Here is a 7,105-nt window from a genome sequence, read left to right as displayed (position 1 = left end):
ACGAAGAGGGAGCCAGTTTTTCTTCTTCAATACTTGTGCAAATGTGAAATATAGGTCGGAAGTAGTTCGTTGTTATGAGCGCTAAAGATGTGTCTTCACACAATAAAGTAATCGGAAAAGTAACGATTACTTCTTTAAGTAATGTCCAATTGATTTTGCCGTCGAGTAATCAAGTAATCTAATCGAATACTTTTAGCCAAGAGTAATAGTAATTGTAATCGATTACTTTTTTTTAGTAACGTGTACAAGACTGATTAGTAGCTAGCTTAATCGTATTAAGTGTAATATTATGCCTGTGGTCATATGCCAATCCCTATATTAGATAAGTTGGACAAAACATATTCAACGTGATCATCCCACGACTTAAACTAAAAAAAAAAAAAAACGCTAACCGTTTTGATGATGTAACGAATTTTAATTTTTAAGAATTAATTATTATTTGTGTTTCTTTTTGGGGTAAAACGGGACTGCCTAAGTCTTATTCACGTTTACTTTCAATACACTGTTTTTTTGCATCACAGGTCTAGTTTATCAAGTGTTCTATTTGCATATTTTATAAGTTTTGTGGTCACATAAACAGTCCAAAATGATATCGCTAAGAGAAGCAACTGGCCCGGCAGAGTTGGAATTCCGCACCTTGATGTGCGCTGCCAAGCAGACTTGTACGTAGTTCAACTTCTCTACTCAAGTTACTGTAGTTTGGCTACTTTTGTGAGTAGTTTAGACACTTTCAGTTACATTTTATTTCGGTAATTACTCGCTTACTTTACCTACTTTTTCCGAGTAAATTACAAATGACTTTCGTATTTTACTGGTTATTTTGCCTATCAACGAACATTCCTGCACAAAAAGAGGTAAGATGTTAGAAGATCAGCTGATATTTGCAAAGAGGGGGAAGCATGTGGCATAAAAAAAGGAGGGGGATAATTTGGAGAGTCCGAAACCCCCCAAAAAGTTTCACGAGCCCCCCATTGCAACAACACTGCTACGGGGCGGGGAGCGAACAGACACGACGAAAGAGAGGCCGAGTAACTGTGGGATTATCGCCGAAGACTGGCGTTTCTTTGTGTCCCGAAGCTCAAGATTTGGCCCATTTGAAGAAAGGGCTGGTCCTCGCTACTTCCTAACCTGGGAACTCTCCCCCACTACAGGAGCCGTACACACTGCGTCTTCACTCCAAGGAGGCAACAAAATGCAGCACCCGCTCTGAAGCTCACCTGGTGCTCCTGTAGTTTGTGCTGTACTCGAAGAATCGTGTGCTAAAGGACAACGCGAAGGTGTGCTTTTTGCGTTGCAAAATCCTCATAAAAAATCTGAATATGCAGATATACCAAGATCGTTCGAGAAACTCAGTAATTCCCCAACGTTTTTATATCAAAAATAATAAACAAGCAGCTTTGGAAAGTACTCTGAGTACGTGGTACTTAAAATACTACTTTTTAGAAAACTTCTACTTTACTTGAAGTACAGTATCTGAGCATGTACATGTACTTTATTAAAGTATTTTTTTCTGGTACTTCCGAAGAAAGTGAAACTCCCGACTTCAATATACCTTCCCCGAATTCGAAAACAAAAAAACAAAAAAATGGCGTATCGTCGTGTGAAAACGCGCTCTTTCAAGACGTCATCTGGTCATTTCTCAGGGTGAAGTAATGGTGGCTATTCGACAGACTCAAATGGGTGCCTTGTAAGTTGATTGTGTCAAATAGCTCGTCAGCGAAAATAAAACAACTACTTTGTGGCGACTTGAGTTTATCAAATATTTGCCGCCATTTCTAAGAAACATGATGTGCCTCCGATTACTCCCGAAGCAAAGCATACCAGTTTAAAAAAAAAAAGTGTATAGGAAATAAAAGGGCATCATGAAAGATTGTGCTAAAAGTACTTGTACATTACCTTGAAATATATTGAGTTTAAAGTACGCTACTTCAAGTAAATTGCACCAGGTGTACTTACTACTTTACTTGAAGTACATAACCTTTCATTTACTTTGTAGTTTACTTCAAGTAATTTTTAGATGTACTTTACGCAACACTGTTAACAAGCCAACACTGTTTAAAATATCAAGCTCAGGCAGTGCTGAACCGCAAAGTAGAAATGATACATTCGCTGTACATCATTAACCAAAAAAGCAAAAGAAGTACAAAACAATTAGGCATGAAGAAGCAGAACCAGCTATGAAAGCATTTCTGTGGAAAAACAAGCCGATTCATATTTGGCTAGCACAATTTCGCCAACGGATCAAAACCTATGTACTTTCTTGTTACCATAAAACAACATATAAAGGTAACTTAAAAAGTAATTTGCTACTTTTTTACGAGAATTTATAATTTCCTCAATTACTTTTTATTTGAGTAGTTCCTTTTCTATTCAAATTACTTTTGAGCCCAATACTCGGTAACTTAACATAATAACTTTTTTTGAGTAACTTGTACATGTATAATTTTGAGCCACCATTTGTAACGCAAGACTTCGTTCACATCAAAAAACGAAGAGGTGTTCAGTTCCCGTGGAAAGCCGGAGCTCGTTCCGGACGCTGTGCATGCGCTGCTTCCGACTGCTCCGTGCTACCTGTCAAAGAGAGCGTCGAGCCAAGGCCCCCGAGAAAACGAAAAAACGCCGATGCTTTCTCAGTTGACACTAAAAGAATGCCAAGCACTGCATCTTCAACTAACTGCAGCAGCGCCGCACCGGCTGCAGCTGGTACCGGGGCGTTTGATGAAACCTTTCTGCCCGAAGAATACACCACGCATTGTGTTCCCTCCGAGTACTGGAGCTGTCACCGAGTTCCGAGCCCCAGCGGGATTTTTTCTCGAGACAGCATGCCTGGTGTTCTATACACTGTGCATCTCTGTGGCCGCATGGCTGAAGGAGGACGCGTCGTTAGCTGCGACAACTTCACCCTGTTTCTAGTGACATACTCCTGGTAGGCTTACTTGCCTTAAAATACTCCCGCTAAGTGCAAAAACACTCGGGCATAGCGACACCGCCCAGGAAATTCGTCTGGCGGCGTTCACCTTGCGCGTCGCGCGTTTGTGCTTCGTACCACGCGCAAAGCGAACACAGCCAGACGAATTGCGTCACTCGTATGTCGCGTGTATTTTTTATTTTTTTCGGTTTGGAGGTTTGGATTTAGAACGGCAAACATTTTGAGCCGAAAAGCTTCAACAAAGAGTGTTTAGTCGCGCAGAAAATGCAATGCGAGCCGCCCTAGCCGCCCGCTTCATCCAGCCTATCCAGCCCATGCTTTAGTGGAGCCCTCTCGAGCCGTCGACACGGAGTGCGGCAGCCGTGACCGCTCGCTGAGCCCAATACCCCTCTAGATCATGGTCACCCAAGCCAGCACCAGGGACGTCATAAAGGAGGTTATTTTTTGCTTTTTTTTTTTTTTGTAAACTAAATTTTCCTTTAACTTTAAAATAAAGCAAGATGCGAGAAAAAAAAAAAGTTTCACTAATTTGCTATGTTCAGTGCGCTCAGGTTTGCTGCCAATTAAAAAAAAAACAATCAAGAGGTTGTTGCAGAGCCCCTTTGAGTAAACACAGGCGCCGAAAGGGCCAAACGAAAGTGGTTGCGCACTGCAAAATTTCCGACGGTTAAAAAATAAGGTAAAGCCGACTGCAAAAAAGAAAAAAAAAAAAGGTAATAAACTTTAAATACTTAACTTTTTATGGCGCTTATTTTGCCGCGTGCATGATCGAAAAGATACGCTTCTCCGTTCTTCTAGAATGTTCGCGTATACTCTTAAAGGCGGACCAGCAGAAATATTCTTCCGCCTGGCGGAAATTCCTCCTCGCCCTCTTTCTTTCGTGTATTGTAGCACGGCGAGGCGAGGGGAAAGGACCCCTTTTGCGCCGGCTTCTTCTGAGAGGATAAGCCGAGAAAATCTCCATGCTGAGTGACGGGCGATGGGTGCGGCAGCAGCGACCTCGTGACTTACAGGTAGCTTCAGCTCCTATCGCGTAATCTGCCCCATTTTTCGGCGCTCACCAAGCCTAGCCCCTCGGGTGTAGGTTTTTGCGGAGCTGCAAGGCTGCGCCCGCGCACTCACCGAATTTCAGCTGTCAAAGGTCTTTGGTTTTGCCCGTGGCAAAATAAACACATACTTGAGAGCTGCGATGCATCCCCGCACCCATTGAAGGAACGTTTCATAGATATTCTCGGTTGATCAAGGAGCTCAAAAGACATGCGCGAGAAGTGGTGACTTCAATATGTAAGGATGATTTACATCTTTACAAAATATTCCATCTTAAAAAAAACGGCTTATCGCGCTCAAAACTGCCTCAAATTAAGCGAAAAGAAAGCGATGTACCAGGCGCGGGCATCTTTTAGAAGGTCTTTGTTTTCTAGCAACGAGCACAAATATTATGTGCGTAACTTACACAATATGATGGCCAACGAATGTACGTGACATTTATATTTACGCATCCCAGCAACCACATGAGGTGAGAAGACAGCAATGGTGTGTGTCGATACTAAAAAGTTTTAGTGGATCGTCTTTAGCTCTTGGATAACCGCACCCTACGACAATATATAAGCTATAACCTTTCTGTGAGCATTTTTGATCGAGTGCAGCTATCGAAGCGTCTGGTGTTATAGTTCAACGTTGCTTAAATCGGTGCTATAGCACGTGCTGCCACTTTAAAGTATTATTGAGGCATTAAAAATAAAAAATAAATAAATCAAATGTAGCCGATTTTTTTTAACATGATACGCGTTTGTAATATGTCTTTGCAAGCACATTTTAGGTATACTGCCACACAGCACGGACAAACTATTGCCGGTCTTTCTAATTTTGTTTTTTAGAAATAAATTATGTTTAGAAAACTGTCAATGCAACTATCCAACCTAAGTGGCAGAGCTCAGTGCTAGACAATACATGTTGCTGGGCAGAAATAGTAAATAGCGCCGATGTCGCGTTCGGGCTAAAAGTGCCACGTAATGCACGCGTACCGCTATAAGTGCGTCCGTATATTTCATCGAACGCCATTTCATCGAACGCCGTTTCATCAAAACCGTTTCATCGAAGCCGTTTCGTCGAGCACCGTTTCATCGAACGCCGTTTCCTCGAACGCCGTTTCAAAGAAGCCGTTTCCTCGAACGCCTTTTTATCGAACAACGTTACAGTGTGTAATATTTAGGAATTTACTTTAATTTTTATACAGAACTTCATCTAATTCTCTCCTTTTTTTTCCTTTTGTTTCTGTTTTCATATCACTGGGTGCAGTGACGAGATAAGTTCCATCGTGAACATTTTCTGCTTCGAGAAGAAGCCTCCATGAAACTGACCCCTCTCCATGTCACATAAAACAATTAAAAATGAGGCAAAAACAGAAAGCACGGACACTTAAACGTGTTCTAAGTGTCTGTCCTTTATTTGCAGCGTCGTGGTTTCAGTCATACATGTATATGAGTAAAGATTTTCAGTAAGTCGCATACCCAATTGTTTTTATTTCTTTTTATGCCAATTGCTTTTATCTTTAGTAATTTGACACCACCTTCAAAACAATTTCACAAGTGACTACCTTAGTCTTAACAAATGCAAGGTGAAACATCTATAAAGCACTGTTATGCCCCAAAACTCGGTACAGAGCCATAACAGAGAAATTCGATGAAACGGCCCTTAGCGATTCGATGAAACGGCGTTCGATGAAATGTCCGTTCATTCGATAAAACGACTTTCTATAAAATGGCGAAAAAGTGAGGTTCAGGCTTGGTCGGAGATAGCTACGGTTACACTCGTACGCTTTTTCAGTTCTATCTCGCATATATAAGCTTCTTGCTCAAATAAACATTGGCATCTGACTTTTCGCTCATCTTGGCCTTTAGCGCGACTGTTAACAAGTTCTAAAACAGTCAACGCAAAAGTGATTTAATTAGCTCAGGATTATAGGTTGGGCGAAATATTTACAAAGTTCGAGGTTCCCTGAGTCGTCTTTTGTATTCAATCCGCCCCCCCCCCCCCCTCACCACCACTTCCTTCCTCTAAATAAACAACGTAGATTATTTTATGAACCACCAGTAATGGAGCGTACTCGCAAAACGTCTATTTGGCGTAAGAAAGCGTAAGAAAAGCCTCGTTTAAATGTTCGAGCAATGAACTTGTTTTCTTACTGTGCGTGACACAGCTAGCACGAAACACAATATTGACATTTTTACGCAAGGGCCATGCAGAATTTAGTGTATAAGAACAAATTGATGCCTCGTAAGTTGGTGCCCAACGGAAGCACTCTTTACCGAATTGCTTGTTTAAAAATAACAACTTTTCAAACATAAAAATAAAACAAAATAACACCACTTTTTTGGGGGCCACTAAATTTACTGATTTACTATGTTAGCGTTGATTGTGCAGCGGTATGCGTACATTACGCGACACTGTTAGCGCAAACACAACATCGGCGCTTTTTGCTATTTTCCCCAGCAATGTATCGACTCGCACTAAACTCTACCGCTTAGCTCGGATACTCGCATTAACAGTTTCCTAAACATCATTCAGTTCTAACAAGAAAAAAAAAAGTGGGAAACACCCGCGATTGTTTGTTTGTGCTAACTGCGTGGCGTAGGGTACCTAAAAGTTTTTACAATGCTAAATACAATTCTGTGTCACGTTAAAAAAAATTGTCTGCTTTTGCTTTAGTTTCTTTGAGACACACAAATACTTCGAAGTGGCGGCCCGTGCTATGGTACCGATACAAGCAACGTTGAACCATAACACGACACGTTGGACTCGCCAAAAAGGGTTTTAATATTGTCTTTTCCGCTCCATAGCCGCACTCGATAAAGAATGTAAAGAGCGAATCTAGCTTACATTTCGTTCTGGGGTACGGACCGTACGGTTATCTAAGTGGCTAAAAGTGACCCACTAAAACTTTCTAAAATTGACATCCACCCTTGATGCCCTCTCACCTCACGTGGTTGTTGGGAATGTGTAAATATGAATTTCATACATTTTGCTGGCCATCATGTTGCGCGAGTTAGGCACACAACAGGGCATTTTACTAAATCGTTTTCAAAGGCCCGCTGCCACTTCAGGCGCGTGCTTCAGAGAATGCATCGAAGTGGCAGCGCGAGCTTCCGCTAAATATATGTGGCCTGAAAACATAGT

The sequence above is a fragment of the Ixodes scapularis genome, unplaced genomic scaffold, assembly GCF_016920785.2.
Source record: "Ixodes scapularis isolate PalLabHiFi unplaced genomic scaffold, ASM1692078v2 PGA_scaffold2__306_contigs__length_199485367, whole genome shotgun sequence".
In the NCBI taxonomy this organism is placed as follows: Eukaryota; Metazoa; Arthropoda; class Arachnida; order Ixodida; family Ixodidae; genus Ixodes; species Ixodes scapularis.
This window is presented reverse-complemented; position numbering follows the sequence as displayed.